Source organism: Gopherus evgoodei, chromosome 5 (assembly GCF_007399415.2).
Source record: "Gopherus evgoodei ecotype Sinaloan lineage chromosome 5, rGopEvg1_v1.p, whole genome shotgun sequence".
Classification (NCBI taxonomy): domain Eukaryota; kingdom Metazoa; phylum Chordata; order Testudines; family Testudinidae; genus Gopherus; species Gopherus evgoodei.
The window spans coordinates 22,815,081-22,840,292 of record NC_044326.1 but is presented as its reverse complement, the minus strand read 5'-3'; the positions used below and the strand labels follow the sequence as shown (position 1 = coordinate 22,840,292).

At 41.0% G+C, this 25,212-nt stretch overlaps 1 long non-coding RNA gene across 1 annotated transcript; it reads left to right on the top strand.

Moving 5' to 3' along the window:
• The first annotated feature begins 834 nt into the window (after nt 1-834).
• On the top strand, nt 835-10,403 carry LOC115651889. The gene is made up of 4 exons (XR_004000481.1): nt 835-947; nt 4,227-4,230; nt 10,254-10,260; nt 10,393-10,403. It is a non-coding gene; the product is annotated as an uncharacterized LOC115651889 (long non-coding RNA).
• Nucleotides 10,404-25,212: the final 14,809 nt, after the last annotated feature.

The following is a 25,212-nucleotide window of genomic DNA, read 5'->3' as shown; positions in this document are numbered from 1 at the left end:
CCTGTAGAATGTGGAGTTAGAGAGCTGCCTAGCAGCCTCCTGTTCATATTCCAACTTATTCATGACGACGACAGCACCTCCTTTGTCAGCCTTTTTGATTATGATGTCAGAGTTATTCTTGAGGCTGTTGATGGCATTGTGTTCAGCACGGCTTAGGTTATGGGGCAAGTGATGCTGCTTTTCCACAATTTCAGCCCGTGCATGTTGACGGATGCAATCTAGGTAGAAGTCCGATCTGATGTTTTGACCCTCAGGAGGAGTCCATGCAGAATCTTTTTTATTATAGCATTGGTAGGAAGGATTCTGCGGGTTAATACATTGTTCAGAGGTGTGTTGGAAGTATTTTTTGAGTCGGAGACGGCGAAAGTAGGATTCTAGGTCACCACAGAATTGTATCATGTTCATGGGTCTGGAAGGACAAAAGGAGAGGCCCTGAGATAGGACAGATTTTCTTCTGCTGGGCTAAAAGAATAGCTGGAAAGATTAACAATATTGTTGGGTGGGTTAAGAGAGCTATTGTTGTGGCTCCTTGTGGCATGTAGCAGTTTAGACAGTTTAGTGTCCTTTTTCTTTTGTAGAGAAGCAAAATTTGTGTTGTAAATGGCTTGTCTAGTTTTCGTAAAGTCTATCCATGAGGAAGTTTGTGTAGAAGGTTGGTTTTTCATGAGAGTATCTACTTGTGAGAGTTCAGTTTGCTGAACAGGAGAGAGTTCCCCTGTTTGCTGGGTCAGATGTTGATCAGGTGGTTTCGCAGTTTCTTTGAGAGTGTGTGGCACAATCTGTCAGCATAGTCTGTGTGATATGTAGATTGTAATGGATTTTTTACCTTTAGTCCTTTTGATATGATGTCCTTCTGTTTGCATTTGGAAAGGAAGATGATGTTTGTCTGTATCTGTATGAGGTTTTTCAGGAAGTTGATGGATTTCCACTCCTTACAGCTAAATGCAGTGCCTTGCATAATGACAGGTTTCAGAGTAGCAGCCGTGTTAGTCTGTATCCGCAAAAAGAACAGGAGTACTTGTGGCACCTTAGAGACTAACAAATTTATTTCAGCATGAGCTTTCGTGAGCTACAGCTCACTTCTTCGGATGCATAGAATGGAACACACAGATAGGAGATATTTATACATACAGAGAACATGAAAAGGTGGAAGTATGCATACCAACAGGAAGAGTCTAATCAATTGAGATGAGCTATCAGCAGGAGAAAAAAAACTTTTGAAGTGATAATTAAGATGACCCATAGAAGGTGTGAGGTGCCACAAGCAGTCCTGTTCTTTTTGCGGATACAGACTAACACGGCTGCTACTCTGAAACCTATGAAATTTTAGTTGGTCCTGACTTCGCTAGTGCTTTTTATACAGGGCCGGCTCCAGCCCCAGCATACCAAGCGTGTGCTTGCGGCGGCAAGCTGCACGGGGCACTCTGCCGGTTGCTGGTAGGGCGGCAGGCGGCTCCGGTTGACCTCCTGCAGGCGTCCCTGTGGAGGATCCGCTGATCCCGTGGCATGCCTGCGGATGCTCCACCGGAACCGCAGGACCAGCAGACCCTCCGCAGCCACGTCTGCGGGAGATCCACCGGAGCCGCGGGACTGGCATGTGGCAGAGCGCCCCCCGTGGCGTGCCGCCGTGCTTGGGGTGGCGAAATGGCTAGAGCCAGCCCTGTTTTTATGTAAACTGTTGTAAAACTAGACAAATATCTAGATGAGTTGATGTACGCGCTGGAAGACCACTAAATACCCCCAGGGGTACACATATTCCTGGTTGAGAAACTGCTCTCTCATGTAGGATATTGTTACAAAATGTCCCCTACATTATGTACCAATTTCAAATTAGGTCAACTTTGGATGTAAACTCCTCAGAGATGGTCTTAAATTATAACAGTACATTAGTTTCTTAAGGCTTGTTTACACGTACAAGTTTTGCTAGTTTAACAAGCATCCATACTAGGGGGATAGTCCTATGATGGTGTCACTTGAATAGTTATGTGGACAGAGCTGGCATCGGGCTTTGTTGCAAGGATAGGTTCCTGGGTTAGTGTTTATGTTGTATGGTGTGCGGTTGCTGGTGAGTATTTGCTTCAGGTTGGGAAGCTGTCTATAAGTAAGGACTGGCCTGGTACTATCCCCCTAGTATGGATGCAGTTATATTAATATAAGGGTGCTTTGTGTGGGTTGAGCTATTTCTGTATAGGAAGGGGAATAAGCTGTATCAGAGTAAGGCACCTATATTCTGGTATAACTGCATCCATGCTAGAGGGTGTACTAATAGCTATTCCAGTAAAAAAATAATACTGCTAACCAAAATAGCTATACTGGTACAAAAGCTATGTGTAGATCAAGCTTCAGAAACTCCTCTTTTTTTCCCCTATTCCAACAATAATTTTAGAGTTTTCTTTTTCCTAAACGCAATCTGATCTGCCTGCTAAATCCTGGCAGCATAACTTGTTTTTACCTCTGCTGTATCATACTTTCAACAGAAGGAAGAAGTGATACATGAGTTAGCAGTAACAAATAGGTCAACAGTTGTGTGGCAAGTATGAAAGCAATTCCCATTTGGCTATCAAGCATAGAACTGGATTGCAAAGCTAAGCATTTACAGGTCTTTTTTAAAGCTGTTTTGCAGTATGGTACATAGAATCATATGTTTGCCTGTTAAAACTCAAAGCTTAATTGGAAAAGCATGCCCCTTTGGTATTCGTAGTTTAAAATATGGAAGGAGTCAGCAGGGAAGCTAGAGCAAGGTTCACAAGTCTGATCCTGCTCTGGCTTATTGAGGAAAACTCCCCATTCCAGATCTCCTGCTTGCAGATAATGAAGTGGAGGCACTGTTGGAAATTTAAGGTGTCAAGAGAATGGGTGATGAAACAGCTGTGGAACAAGAAGTCAATGGAACTGAATAAAAACAAGGAGTCCGGTGGCACCTTAGAGATTAACAGATTTATTTGGGCATAAGCTTTCGTGGTAAAAAACCCACTTCTTCAGATGCAACTGAAGAAATGAGGTTTTTGTTTTTTTTTTACCCACAAAAGCTTATGCCCAAATAAATCTGTTAGTCTTTAAGGTGCCACTGGACTCCTTGTTGTTTTTGTGGATACAGAATAACACGGCTACCCCCTGATACTTGGAACTTGGTAGTATTTGTAATATTAGTGTTGGTAGGCTATTGCTGGGACATTGGCTTGCTCTTAGAGATAATCCCAGTTTTTCTTACAGAAATGTATCAGCCCTGGCTGAAAAGACCCTACAAAATTAGGAGACTTTTTAAAATTGAAAATCGTAGAACCATAAGATTAGAAGGGACCACATGGGTCATCTAGTCTAACCCCCTGCCAAGGTGCAGGATTTGTTGTATCTAAAAAGACAGGTGGCTATCCGGCCTCTTTTTGAAAACCTGTAGTGAATGAGCTTCCACGACTTCCCCAGGCAGTTTGTTCCATTGTCCTACCATTCTTGCAGTTAGGAAGTTTTCCTGAGATTTAATCTAAAGCTGTTATGCTCTGGTTTGAACCCATGGCCTCTTGTGCTACCCTCTGGCAAGAGAATGATTTTTCTAAATCTTTATGTTTGAAGACCGCTATCATGTTTCCCCCACCCCCAACCTCCTCTCTTCCAAACTAAATATATCCAGTTCCTTCAGCCTTTGCTCAGATGGCTTGCATTCCATCCCTTTGATCATCTTTGTCACTGACCTCTGCATCCTTTCCAGTTTCTCTACATCCTTGTTACACAGTGGTGACCAAAATTGGATGCAGTATTCCAGCTCAGGCCTAACCAGTGCTGAATCACAAGGTAAATATGAGTCAACAGTGTAACACTGTTGCAAAAAAAGCAAATGTCATTCTGGGATGTATTAGGAGTGTTGTAAGCAAGACAGGAGAAGTAATTCTTCCTCTCTACTCCATGCTGATTAGGCCTCAGTTGAAATATTGTGTCCAGTTCTGGACACCACATTTCAGGAAAGATGTGGACAAATTGGAGATAGTCCAGAGAAGAGCAACAAAAATGATTAAATGTCTAGAAAACATTACCTATGAGGGAAGATTTTAAAACATGGGTTTGTTTAGTCTGGAGAAGAGAAGACTGAGAGGGGACATGATAACAGTTTTCAAGTACATAAAAGGTTGTTACAAGGAAGAGGGAGAAAAATTGTTCTCCCTAACCTCTGAGGTCAGGACGAGAAGCAATGGGCTTAAATTAAATTAAATTAAATTAAATTAAAAAGCAAGGGTGGTTTATGTTGGACATTAGGAAAAGCTTCTTAACTGTCAGGGTGGTTAAACATTGTAATAAATTGTGGAATCTCCATCATTGCAGATTTTTAAGATTAGACAAACACCTGTCAGGGATGGTCTAGATAATACTTAGTCCTGCCATGAGTGCAGGGGACTGGACTAGAAGACTTCTTGAGGTCACTTCCAGTCCTATGATTCTATGAATCTGGAGCTGTCTACCAACAGGAGTTGAGGGGGAGGGGAGGGCAAACAACTTAATTAGCTTTAAGCTAGAGCTTGAGAAATCTGAGTGAAATGTTCATGACAGGGTCACCTATCATTGTGGGGGGCTTGGCTCAGCAGCCCTGTGGAGGAGTGGGGGGCTTTCGTGTCTTATGTTTCCAAAATCTCATGGGTCAGGGATTCAGTCATTCACCTGTAGGGGTCAGGAAGGGATTATTCTGCTTCCCCTAATATATTCTGGGATTTTGGTTTGTTTCCATCCCCTGACGCTTCATAGATGGGCACAGTGGGAGATGGGACCCTGCACAGGGTGGGCCAGCCTCTGAAGTGGTGCTGAGAATTCTGCCTCATGTGCTTGCTTGGCTGCTGGGTCTTGTTCCCATGCTCAGGGTCTCAGTGAATGCCTTATGTGGGGTCAGGAAGGAAATGGCCTCAGGTCAGATTGGTAGAGATGTTGGGGCTTTTTTGCCTTCCTTTGTAGCAGGTCACTTGTTAGGTATAATGTACTTACTCAATTCCTTGCCATTGCAGGGGCCTTGGACATTGGTGTTCACTGCCTGTGGCACACAATGGTGTAGTCTCCTGAGGCCTTTAATACTTTGCCTAATTCTGATTGTCAGGTTTGGTGTGGAAGTTGCTGGGTGTTGTTGGTGGCTTGATAGATACAGGAGCTCAGACTAGAGGTATGGCTACACTTGCAGCTGTACAGTGCTGGGAGTTAAACCTGTCTTTGTACAGCTGAGCAGGGAAAGCGCTGCAGTCTGTCCACACTGACAGCTGCCAGCGCACTGTCGTGGCCACATTTGCAGCATCTGCAGCGGCATTGGGAGTGGTGCATTATGGGCAGCTATCCCAGCGTTCAAGTGGCTGCAACATGCTTTTCAAAATGGGGGGTGGGGTGGGGTGGAGTGTGACAGGGAGCGTGGGGGGGAGAGAAAGTGGATTTTTGGAGCGACACTCTGTCAGCAGTTGCCTTGCAAGTTCTGACTCTCTCCCCCACCCCTCTCTCACTCACTGAAAGCAAACGTAGCTGATAAGCAGCCTCCCTGAAAAGCACCCACCCCCGCCCTCCTGCACACCGGGCTGCTTCTCTCCTCAAGCCCCTTCCCTCCTCCCTCTTCAAGCAAACACTAGCTGTGGGCGTTCCAAAGGGAGCCCCCTGCCTGCCTCTGCTCATTCACAGCAAACAATAGCTGTGTTTGTTTTTTTGATAAGCAGCTCCGGGAGCCCTGAGTTCACAACAAAACAAAGAGAGTAATCTTTACTTAAAAGGATTATGGGAAGCTTCAGGAGGTCTGTTACAGCATACTAAGATTATTCCCTGTTTACGGTGGCACCTCAGTGCTGCAGCAGTAGTGCTATACTCTTTATTCCTCTTGGGGAGGTGGAGTACAAGCAGCGCTGTAACCAGGGAAATACCTTGCCAGTGCCTTGCCAGTGTGGACAGGGAGTGAGTTAAAGCGCTATAAAGCCACCAACAGCACTGTACCTCTCAAGTGTAGCCAAGGCCTAGATAATCTGATGGTCCCTGCAAGCCTTGAACTCTAAAACTTTGCATCTTAGAAGAATGTGATTTCTTACTCATGGTTTACTGTAAAGTCCCACAACGTTGGTTATATGAGCATGCTTCCATTTATTCTTTGTCTTTTTCTAGTAGTCTGGTGTAATTATTAATTTATTTTATATCAAGTTGCTTCAATTCTCATTCAGGTACATTTTAGAAATTGCTCCTTGCACTTGATAAGCATGTGTCCAACTTTAACTTGTGCTGCTATACTGACACATACCCCGTTTGCAATCTGAAAGTTATTGTGAAAAACAGTTATAATATAGATGTTTGCTAACACACTAAATTACTATGTGAAGAAGAGATAGTTGAAAGCCTTAAATTAACATCACAACATACAGATGGCCTTCAATAAAGAGCAATAAAAGGGTTTGCAGTTCAAAGTAATTTATGCCTGAAACTGTTGTCCTTGGCAACACACCTACGTGTATTGTCTATGGAGTGTTTCACTGTTTTGTCTGCTGGGGTGGAATTAGGGGGAAAGAGTGGTATTATGAATATAAAAGACAAAGTATATAGTTAAAAGAGGGAAGAGAGACTTTAGGTTGACAATATGTTTTTCTTATTTTTGTTAAGTCCCACAAAAGTAGTTGATATATTTGAACTCAATATGAGAGATGCTGTTTTATGTAGACAGGATAGAATTAGGGAAGAAGTAATTTGTATTATTAAAGAAAAGTCCTTATAGGATTAGTATTTGCGGCCGGCGGGGCGGGTGGTGGTGGTGGTGGAGATATTGTTTTTTGCTGAACTCTTATCATATCCTGCTGTCATTCTCCTTATTTATTTTTTAATAAAAAGATGAAAATTCAGAACTGTTTTCCACAGAATTTTAAGCCTGTATTTTTCAGTTTTTCATTAACAAATTGAGATAAAAATTTATAGAAATTCTTATAAAAATTCATGGAAGAGAAAAAGTATGATCACAAATACAATGTTAGCTAGGAAAGGTTATCACTGAGCACAGTTTGATAAGAAGAGTTTCATTATTTTTTTAAGTTAACACTTCACGCACCAATATTTCCTAGACAGTCAAATAGAACTGGATAACATTTTTTGGCTAAAACCTTTCTTTCGGTGAAAATGCAGATTTGGTTACATCAAAATATTCATGATTCAGGTTGTTTTTGCCAGATTCTTCATTTTTTGGGGAGAAATCCTTAAAAATCCAAAAAAATCAAAATGAAATGCTTTCAGTTTTTCTAGGAGAAATAACTTTTCATTTTGAAATGTTCTTCAGTGTTAAGTTAAAAAACAGAACTGTTTAAAAAGATTGAAATCCAAATTAAATGTCTCATTTCAGCTCAAACAATGTTTCATTCTGTATTTTTGGTTGTGGTTTGCTGATTTATTTATTGGAACTGCCAGTAAACTGAAAAATCAGTTTTTGCCCAGCTTTGCTGCCGTGTGTGTGTGTGTCTATGTGATTGTGATGGGGTGCACACCTACCCTGTACCAGCCCTGAAAGGCTATCTATGCTTTTCAGACTGAGGAAGCCCTGCCCCTCCGACTGTGCTGTGCATGTTCAGCTTGGAGTCAGAGTATAAAAGGACGCAGCCCAACTCAGTTGGGGCAGGCTGCTGCAGTGGGAGGATGCAGACAGCAGGCTCTCTTCAGGGAGCTGCTACAGGCCTCACCTATAGCCATGGCACACTGAGCTCCAGACAGACTGCAGGCTGCCTGATGAGCCCAGAGAAGGGACCATGCCAGCAGGAGCTGTACCACCTGAGGACCCCAAAGGCCCGGGTGAGACCCAGAGACCTGGGTGATCCATGGTGCATTGCAGAGGGAGAAAGGGTGGGAACTGGAGAACCAGTCAGTGTGTTTTGGGAGAATCCCCACTGACTTGGTGGTGACCCACCTCCCATCCTCAGGGTCCTGAGCTGGGACTTGGAGGAGCAAGGAGGGCCTGAGTCCCCCTACCCTGGCTTCCACACACCCCTAAGTGACACCCCACTTCCTCAACGGGCCAATCGGCCATGCTGCCCTGAGTGGAAGGGCCGCCCTTATTGACTCCAGCCACTAGGCTATACTACCATATTTTATAGTCGAGGTCACAAACACAGGACCTAACTGGCTGTTATACAGCTTTTTCCCCTCTTCTTCTCACCATAGGTGACCCAGTACCTGGGACGGTGATAAATTTTTATCTTGCATCTTTGACCATGTCACCTACATTCTGCCTACTAACTGGTTACAAGTAGTACAAGGACTACTTGTAACATTCCAAAATCTTTGAGCAACTTTCATGCAGCCTGCATTTTTAAAAAAATCCTCCAACATAGTCTTTATTTCTTTTTCCCAAAATGACCCTGGTCTGGGAGATTGCATAGAGAATTTTCAGTTTTGGACTAGTGCCAGGTTTAAGGTCTAATATCCTGTGAACTATGAGAAATAGAAGCATCTAATTTTTTTCCTATAGAGAAAAGAGCTGGGAATTCTCTCATTCTGATAGGATACAGAACTTTTTCTAGCCCTGGAAAATTATAAGAATCGGATGTTAGCCTAGCAACATTTTGGTTTTTAGAAAAGCTTCTGAAGATCATTTTAATTCCATTAAAAAAGTACTACCTGTAGTTATGTTGTTTTCCCTCTCCTGCCAAAGCTGTACAGTTGGACACATAAGACTAAGACGACCTGTTTTGATAGCCAAGATTATACAAATACTACTACTAATAAATGTATTTAAATTGTATAAAACATTAGAAATCGTTTCTGAGAAATTTGACCCTTTAGGAACCGTGTAGTGTGCTCCAGCGGGGTCTATAGAGACCAATTAATGTGCAACACATTAGTGTGCTTTAGAAATCACGCTCTTATAGGCTGCATTGCTGCACTATACTGACTAAGCTGAGATATAAGTCATCATTTCCAGTGTTTTTCCAGGTTTTATTGGATAAGCATCTGTGGTTTTTTTTTGTATTGGGGGTTTTTAATCAGTCTTTATTCCCTAAAATGGGAAACCCTACTTAACATTTAAAGGTAAAAGTGTTACTTTTTCTCTCAATATGTCACTTTAAGTGGTACTCTTAAAAGTAAAAGTATTTCTTTCTATCTGAAAGTAACACTTTAAAACACTTTGTTACTGTCTTCCTACCGGCAAAAACTCAAAGTGGGGAAGAGAAACACAATTTAAACAAAACGGAAAATCATACATGCACGCACACAATAACTTGTTCCTCTCCTCAAAGATTTTTCCACCAAAAAAAAAAGTCGGAAAATTTTGCCTAACCCATCCATTCCATCATGTATATTCTCTCTCTTTCTCATTACAATTCCACTGTACAGAGATTAGATACCCCAGCACTCTATTCTTTCCTTATGACTTGATTAACTTCAGATAATTACTGCAATTCTTAAAGAGAATATTTTAATTTAACTTTAATAAACTAACCAACAGACTAATTATAAATTCACAGAAAAACCCTCTCCTCATAGAGTAAGTATTCTAAATTTGAAGAGAACATATTGGCTTCAAAGAGAGGATGAATCCTTTCATTTAGTGCAAAAACTTATTTCAGCTTGAAGTATTTAGTTGTAGTCAGCACCTCTATACAAGTAGAGGTGGTTAAAATTTAATTAATTCAAAATATTTTAAACAATCTGATTTTTGCAATGACTAAAACTATAATATTAAATATTTTTTAAACCAAAACTTAAAAAACATTGGGTTTTCAGTTCTCAGATTTGTTTTTCTTCTCATTTTCACTCCCTTTCCCCTCACTTACCTTGTAATGGTTGCCACTTAAAATGGAGGTGGTGGAAGGGAAAGAGGAAAACCAAAGGAAACAAAAGTAAAAAACAAAAACAAACCAAAATTACCCCAAACCCAAAATGTTATAAGTTTTAGTATTTTTTGTCAAAAAATTGAAAATTCCATTTTTTCATGAAAAATTGTAAAAAACTTTTTTTTCCAGAAACCCTATTAATGGTAAAAGATATTAAACAAGAATGAATGGATTTGCTCAGTGTTCATCTTGATGAATATATATGTGTTCAGTACACTGAGATCCATAAAATCTTTCTACCTCTGAAAACATTAGGAAAAGTATCTCAAAAGGGTCTGTTACAAAGAAGTAGAAGCTAAGGAGAAAATAGGATATGGCTTCTGATCTGTATAGCTGAATGATCATGCCCTATGATAATCGCTAAAGCCCAATTCTTGGTTTCTTTTGTATTATATTAGTGTAATACATTGATTTAATACTTGTGGTGAAGTCTTCTGCAAGCAGTTGTCTCGTGAATATAATGTTGCCCCTTTACAACTTGCAGCAGCTAGTCAAATTTCAGACCTTGGGGGATGTTCGAGCTGGAAGTAGAAATTGATGGAGGTCTGGTATTTTCTTTGTTGTCATCCTGTTTATTTATAAGGAATGTACAAAGTCCTGCTCCTTGAATGTAGGAGGAACCAAAACCAAAGGATCCATTTGTTAGCTTACTCCAAGCATCTTTAGCCAATACCAGACCCAAGAAGCACTATCTAGCTAGAATCACATTGGACTAACAGGCTCCTGTTTGGCTTTCTTGCTTGTTGCCTATGTCTCTTTCTTTGTTCTTATTTTTTCTCAGGGTATGGCTAAACTCAAAACTTCAAAGCACTGCTACGGGAGCGCTGCCGCGGCAGTGCTTTGAAGTGTGAGTGTAGTCGCAGTGCCAGTGCTGGGAGAGAGCTCTCCCAGCGCTGCACGTACTCCACATCCTCATGGGGTTTAGCTTGCAGCACTGGGAGCCTTGCCTATCCTGGAATAAATCCTCTTTCTCCTATCAATATCTCTGTGAGAGGTTTGTCTCTTTCCATTATGCGATACTTTAAAAAGGGTGCACACTCAGTTCACCTATAAAGTTTGTGTTAGTTGTAAATCAACCCTTCTCAGCTGTTAGCATCCATTTGGCTATTGAATCAACCCCCTGTTCAACCACTTATACCCCGTTCTCTCCCCAAAAATCCTTTTATTTGAATCTTTTGGAGCACTTCTGATATTTCTCTGATTAAATAGTTCCAATTGAGTGCAATGGATAAAACATTATTTCCCTGTTACTAGAGGGATTTTCTGATGATACTTGTGTAGAAATAAGTTTACAATGAACTACAAAAATACATTTCATTAATAGCTTGTATTATAGAATCGTAGGACTGGAAGGGACCTCGAGAGGTCATCTAATCCAGTCCCCTGCACTCATAACAGGACAAAATATTATCTAGACCATCCCTGACAGGTTTCTCTCTAACCTGTTTTTAAAAATTTCCAATGAAGAAGATTCCACACCCTCCCTTAGGCAATTTATTTCAGTGCTTAACCATCCCAACAGTTAGGAAGTTTTTCATAGTCTCCAACCCAAACCGCCCTTGTTGTAATTTAAGACCATTGCTTCTTGTCCTCTCATCAGAGGTTATCCCACCAGTGGCTCCTAGACCATGATCTGATCACATTCTGGCTCTCCTTGTTTCCAGGTACTAAATCACACTAAAAGACAGTGAATTGCTATAGTTGCCACAGGGGTCTTATGCAGTTAGGAATGGAAGTGGGGGTGGTCCAGATAATTGTGAATGCAAGGAAGGGTGCTCTGAATGATCATGGGTGGAGCAGGCGGTCCACACAACGAAAATGTCTGAGAACACCTGTTCTATACTATGGAAATGTGGGCCTGAACATGTGAGGTTCAGAGAGTGCACAACTCCCACTTCCCACAATGCAGGTTTAAAGGGTTCGGAGAGTATCTCACAGGATCAGACTGAGTGAGCCCTGGGACCTACAATACACATACTCCTTTCTCTTTCCTTGATGGAAGCTCCTGAAGTAGGAACTGTCTATTCACTAAGGCTGGGCTGGTTAGTTGAAAGGTCCCTTCTGCTACATCTCCCATATTGCTGCATTTTGCATTTTTTCCTGGCATTTGCTCTTTATTTTTTTTGGTAGGACACTACTTATAAGGGCATCTATTTTTATTTTTGACCTTAGTCTCTCTGCTCACAAACCTTTCAGGCTGACAGTGATATAATGATGTCTGTATCCCTCTTCCTTTGTTCATCTTAATCGCTCCCCTCACTTTCACTTGCCCCGTGTTGGAGTCTCCATCCCTTTCCTTGCTCCTTGAGCCTCTGTGAGAACCCTTTGCTCTGATAGTTCCCTAATGGCTACTCTGTCCACAGATTATGGGATTTACAACAACACAAACTTTTATCATCTGATTCTGCAATGGAGAAAATTTGTAAAGCATATGTATTTTTTCCCAACTGAACATTCTGGGGAACTCTAAAAGACACCAGCGATTTAACGATTATTCTGTTGTTAGAAGCCTCTACCTGGAATCTCCCTAATGTTTTCTCTCTCTAAATTGCATGAATCTGTGAGCTCAGATACCATAAATAATTTCTTAAGGCTTTCAGAGCTACTGTAAGTAGCTATGATTACATTGTATGGAGAGAGAGAGAAAAAAGCCATGTGAAAATAACTGTGGGGGAGAATGTGAGTTGATTCAAATGGCAGTATGGTCCAGTGTGCAGTACATAGATAATTGGATTTTCTTTTTCCTCTTTGCTTTGAGTGGTGCACTCTGTTTTAAAATACCATTAAGTGGTGATCTTTTGTATAGCTTACTCTTTCCTTCAAGTACATTTCTCTTCTCTTACATCAATATATTAAAATTATTTTTAAAATGGTTAATAATAATAGGAGATATACCAATTTCCTAAAGGTGGAAGGGACCTTGAAAGGTCATCAAGTCCAGCCCCCTGCCTTTACTAGCAGGACCAAGTACTGATTTTTATCCCAGATCCCTAAGTGGCCCCTCAAGGACTGAATTCACAACCCTGGGTTTAGCAGGCCAATGCTCAAACCACTGAGCTATCCCTGTAGCTTAACTTCTTTAAAACATATTTCAATTTTTTTCTAGGCAGAACTGGTTATGTCACCTGCTGCAGTACATGTTATGGTGACTTAGTTTTGGGTTCAGACTCAGATAAACAAGTCCTTATCCAGTCTTCAAAATTGTACTTGAAATCTAAGGTGAACGGGCTTTCTTGTGGCATTTCTTCACTTATAGCAGCCAGACTCCAAGGTGACTGGCGCTCCAATAACACTTTGTCTCCTGGTCCTAACCAGAAAACAGAAGAGAAGAAAGTTTATTGGAGAATTTCAAGCCTCAGTGATGAAGGGCTCTTATTTTGTGTGAACCAGTTTTTCTGCTCATTCTCAAAAATACAAGAACAAGTTATTTCAGATTTAGAGCATGCAACAAGCTTAGTAACTGACAATCCTATTTCCTGCATGGTCCTTGTACTGTGTGTGATCTTGAACTTTGGCTGGTTTGAACCTTCCAATTAGAAAAGTACCTGTGTAAAAAGTTTCCCTCCACTTGTGGTCTCTTTTTTCCTGTCATCTGCATACGTGTATTTATTTTTGACACTGTATGCATAAAACATTTTCTTCCACCCTTTTAAATAAAATATTCTTACAGCAATCAAATACTGTTTCCTACTTCACTTAATCAGGATTTCCTAAACTAGAATCTGCCTGTGTTCATTGTTGTTTCCTTCACCTTTCAAATAAACTCCTTCAGTTGTGAAGAATTTACTAAGATGCACACATCTGCCACTTGCCACTGTGCCCACAACTCAGCCAATCACTCTGACAGCACAGGCGATCAAATTCCTTTCTGCAGCGGTTGCCTAGGTAACCAATACGCAGCCCCAGAAATGAACTTGTGTTCAGAGAGAGGAAACAACAAGGAAAAAAACCAGCGCAACATTTTTCAATACTTAGGAAATTTTAAACTAGTTTACTAAGGATTCCAACAGAGCATTTCAAACAGCGTTAAAGAAGTACATCTCACTTGTCTTACAGTGAGAGACTAAAGCAGCTCAGTCAATGTAGCTTAACAAAGAGAAGGTTAAGAGGAGACTTGATCACACTCTATAAGTGCCTAAATGGGGAGAAGCTTTATGCCAGTAGAGGATCCTTGAATCTAGCAGACAAAAGCATAAAAAAATCTAACAGCTGGAAACTAAAGCTAGACAAATTCAGACTAGAAATAAAATGGAGATTAACAGTGAGGGTAAATGAAACAATTTAGATAGGGAAATGGCAGATTCTCCATCACTTTTAGTCTTTAAATCAAGATTGTATGACTTTCTAAAAGATATGCTCTGGGTCACCCAGAAGTTATGGCACTTGATGCAGGAATCAGTGAAATTCAATGGCCTATGTTATCCAGGAGGTCAGCCAAGCTGATCACAGTGGTCTGTTTCAGCCTTAAAATGATGGGGGAAAAAACTGAGTCACATAGTTCACTCCAAAGACCTGTTTACAAGAAAATGTGCATAGGAACATAGGAATTGCTATACTAGATCAGAGCAGTGGGACAACTAGTCCAGTATCTTGTCTTTGACAATGTTCAGTACATAGCTGTTTCAGAGAATGCAATTATATAGTAGGCTATTATTGGGATTACCTGCCTCCGGAGAAAGTTTCCTCCTAACTCTGATAGAAGTTGGCTTGTGCCTTGAAGCTTTAGTGTGTTTTTTAATTTACTATTACAACTCTAGGAGTATTCTTCATATAAATATCTAATCTGTTTTAAAAAATCCTGCTAAACTCTTGGTCTCAATTATCTTATTGCAATGAGTTCCAGTGTTGAGCTGTTATATCATTATTGTTAACATAGTTTTTTTACTTGAGCTGGGCCAAAAGAAGAATCTTAAATATGAGTGCCTTTGAATCTGATGTGTGTATGTGAGCATGTGCCAAGCCTTAGATCACAACTAGAAGTGACTGTTTTCTGGTTCAAATACTGTTGAAATCTAACCCAAGATTTCAGTCCAAAACATGGTAGAAATCTCATGGAACAGCCTTGGAAATTTTGAGTGCTGAATCCAAAATGTATCCTTGATTAGGGCTTTGGCTGTGAGAGCTGGCCAGTAAAGTACTTTAAAAATGTATTTGTCTCTTGCAAAGATTTTTTTAATCCTTTTTGCTTCTACTCTCAAACATCTGCACACTGTGATCAGTGCTGCTTCTATATCAGCAATGTCATTAAAGTTTGGTTTGCGCAGAAATAAATGTCTTGTGACATGCAAAAGGTTTCACTTAAAGCAGATCTCATGCAACAGCATCTGTAAAAATAAAACTTTAATATCCGACTTTTTGTGACATCAACTAAAGAAAATTTACAATTTTTTAATTGAAATGATGGTGTTGTTACGTTGTACCCCATAATGCTTTATAGAAATATGCCTATGAGTGTAAATATGACATAACTGGAATACATTTTATGCTAGATATGCCATGTAACATATCTTTGCAAAGGTTATGATCTACTGAATATATTCATCCTATTTGTATGTATGTTGTTTTTATATCTGAAGTTATGAGTGTTGGCGCTATGCTAGTATTTTAAATGTTTGCTGTAGGAAGAACCTAAGACAGATTTGGTCAACATAGGGGTTATTCAAGTAATTGGGAGTGCTTAGCTAACAATGGGCTTTGGGAGATGCCAATCCATATCTGAGCTTTCCTGGAAACGTTCAAACTAACATGTAAACAATGGCATCGACCTGCAAAAAGCTGAATCATTCATAGACTTGTGACTTGCCCAGGTGGCTAGAGACCCCATCTTGTGGCTGTGATGTTGCACAAGAGAGAGGATATAAAAAGTCCTGAAAGCCCCTCAATTTTGTCTTCAGCTGGTTCAAGAGAGAGCTTCTCTACCCCAAGGAGATGCCTGAAAGGAACTGGAACAAAGGACAGTAACTATGGGGGGGAGTAATTGCTGGACTCAGACTAGGAAGGAGTCTAGTATGTCAAAGAAGCTTATTGGAACATCTCTGAGGGTGAGATTTACCTGCATTTAGTTTCCTACTGTATTAGGCTTAGACTTGCATGCTTTTCTTTTATTTTTGCTTGGTAATTTACTTTGTTCTTTCTGTTATTACTTGGAACCACTTGAATTCTACTTTTTATATTTAATGAAGTCACTTTTTACTTATTAATTAACCCAGAGCAAGTATTAATACCTGGGGGAGCAAACAGCTGTGCATATCTCTCTATCAGTCTTATAGAGAACAAACAGTTTATGAGTTTACCCTGTATAAGCTTTATGCAGAGTAAAACAGATTTATTTGGGGTTTGGATCCCATTGGGAACTGGGTATCTGAGTGTTGGAGACAGGAGCATTTCTTAAGCTGTTTTCAGTTAAGCCTGCAGCTTCTGGGGGCCATGGTTCAGACATGAGTCTGTGTTTGGCACAACCGGGCAGGGTACTAAAGTCCTATGCTGCCAGAGAAAACGGTCTTAGGAGTAGTCTCAGCACATCAGGTGGCAGTCCCAAGGAGGTTTCTGTGACCCAACTCATCACAGGTGTATCTTTGTGGAAGTCTTTTCTACACTTGGGTGTATGATTGCATGCTGTAAAGGGTCTTCCAGTAAAACACACTGTCTTAGCAAACACAAAATAGCAATGTAGGTGGCTTGGTGCAGTGTGAGCATGTTTGGTGCTATTTTGAAATAGAATCTTGCAGGAAAATCTTCCTGTGGAAGGGCTACATCAAATTCATTGAAACTCAGCCCATCAATTCTCCTTTCTGCCTCAAGAAAAAAAATAAGAGACACTAAAAACATGCTTGTTTGTTTCATTTATTAAATGTTGGATAGCTACTGCTAGGCTTGGTATGATAGCTACTTCTGCACTTGCTATGATATTTAAAAGCAGAAAGGACACACTTAGAAAAAAGAGAATGAAAGATTAGTAGCACTCGTTCCTCAAGAACTTGCTTTCCACTTTGCAGAAAAGCTCAAGCGTGTTCTTTTTTCCAAGTGATCAATAATTCTCTCTCTTGCTGCCCACCCTCACGCAGCAGCCAGCTTTGGTGCCTACTTAGAACACAGTGGGTCTGGGCTTGCCATTTTAGAAAAATGAGTCCGGTTATTCAGGAGAAGCCCAACATGTAAAGACCTGCTATTTCTCTTCCCCTATCATACCCCTCCCTTTTGCATACAGAAGTTGGACTGAATAAGGGGGATTTTCGCAGGCAGATGTTGACATGTGCACGACGCTGCTGCCCTTTGATTTTCATTGCCAACCACATTTAAAAGTCACTGTGGACAGATGGAAAAATGTGTTTCATTGTGAACTGCAGATGCAGTTTCCACACGGTAACCTGGATCCTGGTGTAAAGAAGAAACAGTTCTTACTTTACCTGGTTCACTAGTTTATTAGACTTCTAGTCACATTACATAGAACATGGGGAGATACAGACCGCAGAGAACTGTAACAGGAACCCTGCTCCCCCCTAGCAACTACCGCCAGATATGCGAAGAGATGCTAAACATCTACACTGGTTTGGTTCTATGTGTCTGGGCCACCTCCTCAGCTGACATGATTTAAGTAGCTCACCATAGTTAACGGGAGCTGTGCTGATTTACACCAGTTGAGGATCTGGGATGAGTAAATCAAACATGTATTAAAAAGGAAAAAGAGAAACCAGTGTCAGTAGTTTGAAGGAAAGTGGATGTTTGGATTGGGATGTTTAAGAATTGCTATATGGGGTGGGCAGGGGCGAGCCAACAAAGAGAGCAAAAATCTGAACCAACAAAAAGGCACAAAATGTAAAAGCCGAAAAGTGCTAGTATTTTTGTTTTTGTTTTTTTATTTTTTTTTTAAAGCAAGTGATAGAAGCTGAATCATCGGCAGAAATGAGCTTCCTGGTAGAAGTGACAGCACTGAAGAAAGCAAAGGAAAATAGATGAGGGGAGAAAATAAAATGAAGGCAACTAGCACTTCTCTATAAAAAAGCATCATGGTTCAAAAATATCTGCAGGACAGATAGGATTAAGATAGAAATCACATTTTGCCCTGTGTTATCACCTTATATGATGAAACCAGTTTATTCCATTCCATAGTCCCTTGTTGTCACTGAGCTGCTGTATGACCTTAGGCTGAGGCAAGACATTTTCCCTTCTGTGCCTGAGTTTGGATGTGAAATTGATATAACGATACTTAAATTCCTTTGTAAAGCGTGTTAAGATATACAGATGATGTGCTGTATATGAGTAGGATTGTAACAGAAGGTAAATTGAAAGTGTGTATTAACTGTGAAAGAACTGCATAGACATGGATGGAGATCAGCGAGGTTGACTAAATGTAACTGAAAGGAAAATCTGGCTTTTGAGTCTATAGACCTGTTAATTAATTAGTTAAGATATTTATCATTATAACTTTTAACTGAACAAATGATACCAACTCCTTTTATAGGCTCTATTAAGGTTCCTGTAATTGCTGTGTAAAAGAGGTGAATCTTTGCAAATTACCTAATCAGATTATATTTTTTAAAGCATTTTGAAGATGAAAATAACTATTTACTCTAAGGGCCAGAATAGGTAATCTTCACTTCTAGAAACGGGTGGCTCTAGACATTTCACTGCCCCAAGCACGGCGGCAAGCCGCAGGGGGTGCTCTGCCAGTTGCCGGTCCCGCGGCTCTGGTGGACTTCCTGCAGGCGTGTCTGCGGAGGGTCCGCTGGCTCCACTGAAGCCACGGGACCAGCGAACCCTCCGCAGGCATGCCTGCGGGAGGTCCACTGGAGCCGCCCGCCGCCCTCGCAGTGACTGGCAGAGCACCCCCCGCGGCATGCCGCCGCAAGTACGCGCTTGGCGTGCTGGGGCCTGGAGCTGCCCATGCCTAGGAAAACATTTACTCCATGAATACGCCTCTTGACTTTAACAGAACTGTTCGTGTAGGTGGTTAACAATTTGGGCAAGGGTTGAACACGCACACAAAACTGTTAAAAGAACATTATTAAGGTTGCAAAGTCAAGCACTGGAAAGTTAGGAAATACCAGAATTAAGGGTGCCTGCAAAACATTAATTGGCCCCCACCCCTGTGAATATGCATTATGATTAATTCTTTAATTACATGATCATATACTACTTTTTCCACAGGACTCTAGCTTCACTCAGTGCACTGGATCCTCATCCCTGTTACTTTCTCCTCATTGACCCAGTCCCAGTTTCTGCTCCTCAGCCTTCTCCTCCCACTCCTGGTTTCCATGTCCAGCTAGTCCTAGGCTCCTCCTTTAGTCTCCCTGTCCCAGTCTTTCTCCAGCATTCCTAGTCCCCGTCAGTTTACCCAGGCAGTCTGAGTTCCTTCTTCTCAGATCTGTCTCTTTCCCCTCTTCCATGACCTCAAGTCACCTCCATGTCCATGTTCTGTATCCCCACTGGCTCCCAGTCTCAGAGTAATCCCCTGGCTCCTCACTGAGTATTAGTTCCCGCCATACCTACATGCCAGATCTTTGTTCCAGTCTATTTGCCCAACCAGTCCCCCAGTCATAGCATTCAGTGGTTACAAAGGGGCAAAGCACAGTACTGTTCCCATTACTACTGAAGCTGAATGATATTCTATCACTGTTTGGTTTTTTATGATAAGTATTAAAAAAGCCAGACAAATCACAGAACCATTTGGATGTGGAAACAGAGACTTCAAAGTTTAATATACTCCTCTGCTTAATATTAGGAGTAAAGAATCAGACATCACACAATACTGCAACTTTATCCAAGTAATTACGAGTTTAATTTTGCCCTTTCTTTTACACTGGGCAATATTGTTGAAGCTAATGAGATTATATGGTGAGTGAATGAGGTCAGAATGTGTTTCAATCTTAACAAGAAACAGGAGGTATGTGTTCCCCTCCTATATAAATACGTGTAGAGGAGAACAGAGCAGTTAGTCCCCTTCTGCAAGTTTTGATTTGTGGCTTATGGATTACATTCCCCCATCCTACCCACAATACTGTGGGACAGGCAAGGATGCTGTATGGTGCCAAAAAACAAAAGCAAAACAGCAACACTGTGGGGACAGATGAGTGTGGACCCCAGGCCCCAACTTTAGAGCTCCCGAACCAACAGCATGGAGGATCAATCTCTCCATGGTTCTCCTGGGCATTCCTACTATGGCTGCACAGTTGTCTCATGGCTGTGGTTCCGTTGATTTCTGGCTAGCATCTGTACTCTGTTACCTAAAGCAGCTGTTCCTTAAGATTCTTCCCCCAATAAATTCACTGCATAGCCCCCCGCCTTTTTTAAATGGCTCTGCAAAGGGCTTTTGAAATGGAAACATTGGTGGTGGCAATATCTTGCCTAACTATTCCCCTTCTCCCCATGTTTCCCCCATGTTTTTGCTCCTATCTACATCATGTAGGGGGGATAGGATGATCAGAGAATAGATGCCTAAAGCGATTAACTAATTTCTATATTGAGAATGCATTTATTTACATACACGCACAACTGCATACTGTAGACAGCCAGCATCTGTTGCTAACCACTGATCCAAGGCAGACTCAGGGGATTACCTGCTAATGTAATGACAATCTCTTTTTCCTCATAGAAAGTATTTTTTCATCTCTAAAGCTCTAAAGTAGCTAGAGCTATAATGTATGTACCTTGTGCAAATTTTCTGCAAGCTGAACTCCCACTCCGAGCCCCTCTAATAGCTGCAGGAGGAAGAGTAACAAGGCAAATTGTGACTTTTCTTTGACATGTCGCAAGAGAAATAAGTAACATCAGTAAACAACCAGTCTTGTATTTGAAAGACAACTGCAGTATGACATCATTTACTCTTCTTGATATATGTCACATTGTCCGGCCAGGTAGGACAGATCTCCAGGCTCCCATTGTACGCTGAGTCGCTTCTGTTGGGGAGTTCAAAAATTCAAGTTATTTTTCCAAGGTATTGGTAAACAGTGGCTGAATTGGGTTGAAGTACAACAAATGAACTCTACACAGTGGAAAATTGAAATAATTTGCAGCAAATGCTGCCCTTGAATAGATGCTTGGGTTCCTTTCAAAGGCCTTGTCGGTACTTCAAAGTTTACCTAGTGATTTTGGCTAGGGCTGTGATATTTGCACTGAAATAATTATACTAGTGCAAGTCCTACTGTGGAGGCAGATTTATCAGTATGTGACGGTGAACATTTACCACCAGTGCCATCTCATAGTCAGGCAAGAATGTGGCAGATGGTCTTCCAGGCATTCCCCCTTCTCACTATAGATCTATCCTGTGGTGGTTTGTGCTTTTAGTGACAGGGTCCAAATCAAGTCCAACCCTTTCAGGGCACACATAGAGAGTTCAATGATGAGGAAATCTTCAGAAGTCATAAAGGGCTTCAGGGCTTCCTCCTTGGGTCAAGTTTTGGGGCCTGGACATTGGTATCTTCAGGGTCTTCCTTGACTTGGTTGTCATTGCCCCTTCTTTAGGGCTTGGGAGGGGATCCTTGGCCCATCCTCTTCACCAGACTCCAATCCAGGGTCCAATAGTCCAGCTAAGTCCTGCACCTTTTGAGCTATGCAGCTGCCTCCCTGGATCACTTCCTACCAGCCTCTTCCTCTCCCAGGGAAAATTAAAGAACTGAACATAACATTTCTGATGTACAAAAGCCACCAGTCCTTTCTTTGCAGGCTGGGTCAGGTCACTAACACCAGGCCTCAGGCAGCAAGATCTCCAATGGCGCTCCTTCCCAGGAGCTCAGAGTGCAGGTCAGCTCATCTCTACTGCCTGCTTACCACTGATCTACTTCATTTCCCTTTTTAATCTCCTCTTCCAGTTTGTACAGGCTGTGCAGGTGCAGTGGGGCAGGGCTGCATGGGCCCAGAGCAGCTGCTTAACCCCTTTTTCTCCAGTGTGGAGTTTGTCTATCCCATCACAAAGTATAAAGAGGACATATCTATGTCAGTATAAAGCATCTTGTCCTTTATACCGATATAACTGCAGCAACTGGTTGCAGCATCAGGGATGGGGGGGATGTCGGGGGAATGTGTGTCTTTAACTATGTCAGTATAGTTAAAATAATACAACTCTATAGTACAGACAAACCCAAAGGGAGCTGCGTTCATGTCCAAAGATGGAATCAAGGGCTCATATTCAAGCAATAAGAAGAGTTGCAAGGAGACTGTGCTCACTTTCCCAACCCCCAAAAAGAAACACCTTGGCGATAGCAAATGTTAGCAGAACATAGGTACATAGTTCAGTAAGACCCAGATCTGCTCTCAGTGAAGTTAATGACAAGACATCTACTGACTGTCTTTTGACTATCGCAGGATCAAGCCAAAAAACTAGTGCTAGGTGAAAATTTTCATCTAACCCTTTTTCAGCAAAAATGCAGATTCAGTGACCCTGAAACATTTTGTAAATCTGTCTCTCTTGCTGGGTTTTATGTGTAAACAAACAAACAAACAAACAAAAACAACCCAAAACAAATCAAACCCCAAATCCAAACAAACATTTTCTAATGAAACAGAATTTTGATTTGAAATGACATTTTGTTTAGAAATTACTTTCAATTTTATTAAATGTTAAAAAATAGTAAATACTCAAAATTGAAACAAATTGTTTAGTTTGGGATTGAACAAAATATTTAATTTGACCCCAAATGATTTTTTTTTCCTTTTTGAGTTGTTGAAAAAATTGAAAATACTCATTTTCAGTTTGACCTGAAACTGATTTTTTTGTTTGTTTTTATTTCTCGGACCTGCTAGCAAAAAAGAAAAATCCATTATTAGCATAGCTCTACGAAAAAACACTTTTAACCTTATGGATGGATGGGTATATTGATTACTGATTAATCCATCAGACTGCATTGGGTAAAGATTCGGTCTCCTGAGGGCCACAGGAAACCAAATCTTTAATCAATGCCATCTAAGAGATTAATCAGTAATCAACACATACATACCTCAGTGCGACTACACACTTTATTTTAATATTGATCTACCAATACCAAATAAAGATTGAATGGTGCATGACTTGTAACATTACTTGGTACCTTGAAAAGAACACTTGGGAAAAATATATAGCTATTGAGTGGATACATATTTTACTGGCGTTTAAAGCTCTTCACATCATTCACGGTTTAACCCTTCTGATAATTTATTCCTGCAATCCGTCACCACAAAACTACATTTCTCAGTTTTCATAATTACCAGTTTTCAGCTATGGCTTACTGTGAACTCGCAAGAATCCGGTCTTGGTTCAGTAGCTGGATGTCATAGAACTTTTTTCATTGTTGTGTCTGCTAAGCACAAGTAATATCTGGAAGCATTAAGTACAAACTAAGAATAAATAATAAATGTCATTTTGATAAGATTCTTATTATGAGCCAGTAAATGGGAATTAGAATGAAAGTTGACCTGGAACCTTAAACTGGACAGCTCCCTGGTATGACTGAGTTATAATTACTCTCCCTGATTAGTAAGTACCTTCTTCAGTCAATGACATCTTGACAACTGTGACTTTGGAAGAAAGCCAGGGACTCTTGCCGGAGGTTTCAAAGAGAAGGCTGATGTTACAGACAAGTATTTTCTTCAACCAAGATTCAACTCTTTTCTTTTCCAAGTTTTAATCACTTCATTCATGCCTAATGAGCTACTTACATAGGACAAAATCACTCCCCCACAGCTACTGATGTGCCTGCTGAAGGATAATTTAAAATACTCGCCAACCCTTAAAATAATGTCATACTTCTCACTTCTACTGCACCTTTCTCTTGGGGAGGGACGGGGGTGCCAAAAAACTTTAGTCAAGGCTCTGTGCCTCTGTGCCAAGTATTATATCTGGCTTATAGATGAGTAAACTGAGAACCAGTGATGTTGTGACTTACTCCAGGTCACTTCCTCACTTCTCAAGTGAATTGTCATTTCTGAAACAGAACCCCGGGTTCCATTTAGTTCCATTTCTACTGCTCTAGCACTGATCCAGCACAGGACTTATGTACGGCTTAAGTGCTTTGCCGAGTCAGGGCCTTAATCACCAGACTATAGTATGGATTGCTGCCACACAGTGGCTGTAGTTGAAAGCAGCAATGGAATGCTGTTCAAATTGAAAAGGAAGAGCTGTAAACAATTTTTAATACATGGATAGGAAGCAGCACTGATGTGCAATGCTTAGAAATTCTTTGAGGCAGGGTTAATGTCTTCATATATGTTTGAATAACCTGTAACACAACAGGGCTTCTATTTGAAACTGCTTGCATTACTATTGCAATTATTACCCACAATAATAAATTAAGATAAATGGTTCATTTCCCTGGGCAGAATCCAGTGTACTGTAGTTTTGCCACACTTACCACTGTATAGACTGCTGCTAAATAATTTACAAAACTGTTAGTTCTATCTCTGTAGGGGAGGACTCTCATCATGGGGGAGGGGAATATAAATCATCTTGGGGGCACAGGTGGAAGTGGGGTGGGGAGAGATTTGTTTAAATTTTCCACATCAATATCACCAATAGTGCTTCAAATAACATTTTGGGTTGCTCTTGAATTTGTACTAAGATGCAAATAGGCTTTCATATGATTGTCTTCAGTACGAAGGGCCTCATGCATCCTCCATCTCTGCAGGTTGACAGAAACCAACACAACGGGCCTAGGGGGTTGGGAGAGTTCTGCTGTGTCTCTGTAGAGTGTTTCCCCCAATCCTACAGTCCTAGCTCCAGAAGGTCCTGTCTGGGGGCTCCACAAGGTTCTGTGTGAGAAGGTAGCTTGGGCTTCTTTGATTCTCTATCTCAGCCCATAAGCAGTCCAAGTTAATTCAGTCTGAAGCTTAGTACTAACTTGCACTGCTTTTCCCTCCATAGCACTGGGACACTCTTTAGAAGAAGTAGTGGGGCAATCAGAGTTCCTGTCTCACTCCTGCAGGAATTCTTCCACCCAAGATGGGCACAGCTTGCTGGACCTAGCTTTGGCTAACTTTGTTGTTTTTATTAACATGTTTGCGGTTCTTGGCCAAGGCTTCTTTTGAAAAGCAATACCAGAATAATTTAAATTCACTGCTCTGTGTCTGGAACATAGACCAAGCCACTACCAAAACCATGACAAATCAGACACAGATGAAGGAAGGGCTCCGAACATGAACTTGATGTGGATTTAATAGGAAGTGAGTAGTTTTCCTGGCAGTGATATATTTGTGGGCAGTCAGAGAAGCCAAGGAAATTCCCTTTCTAAACCATCTGTTTTCTGATCCTAAATATTAAATCATTTCCAGCCAGCAAATATCTCCCTCACCACTTTTTCTCTTTCTATTTTGCTCAGTAAATTAAATACACTTAATACCTGGATTCAGAGCTTTGAGACCAGCTGTGAGGTTTCTTCATGGTCGTCATTAAATAGGGCACTTGTTCTCAGTGCCTGTTGGAAAAAGAATGAATCTG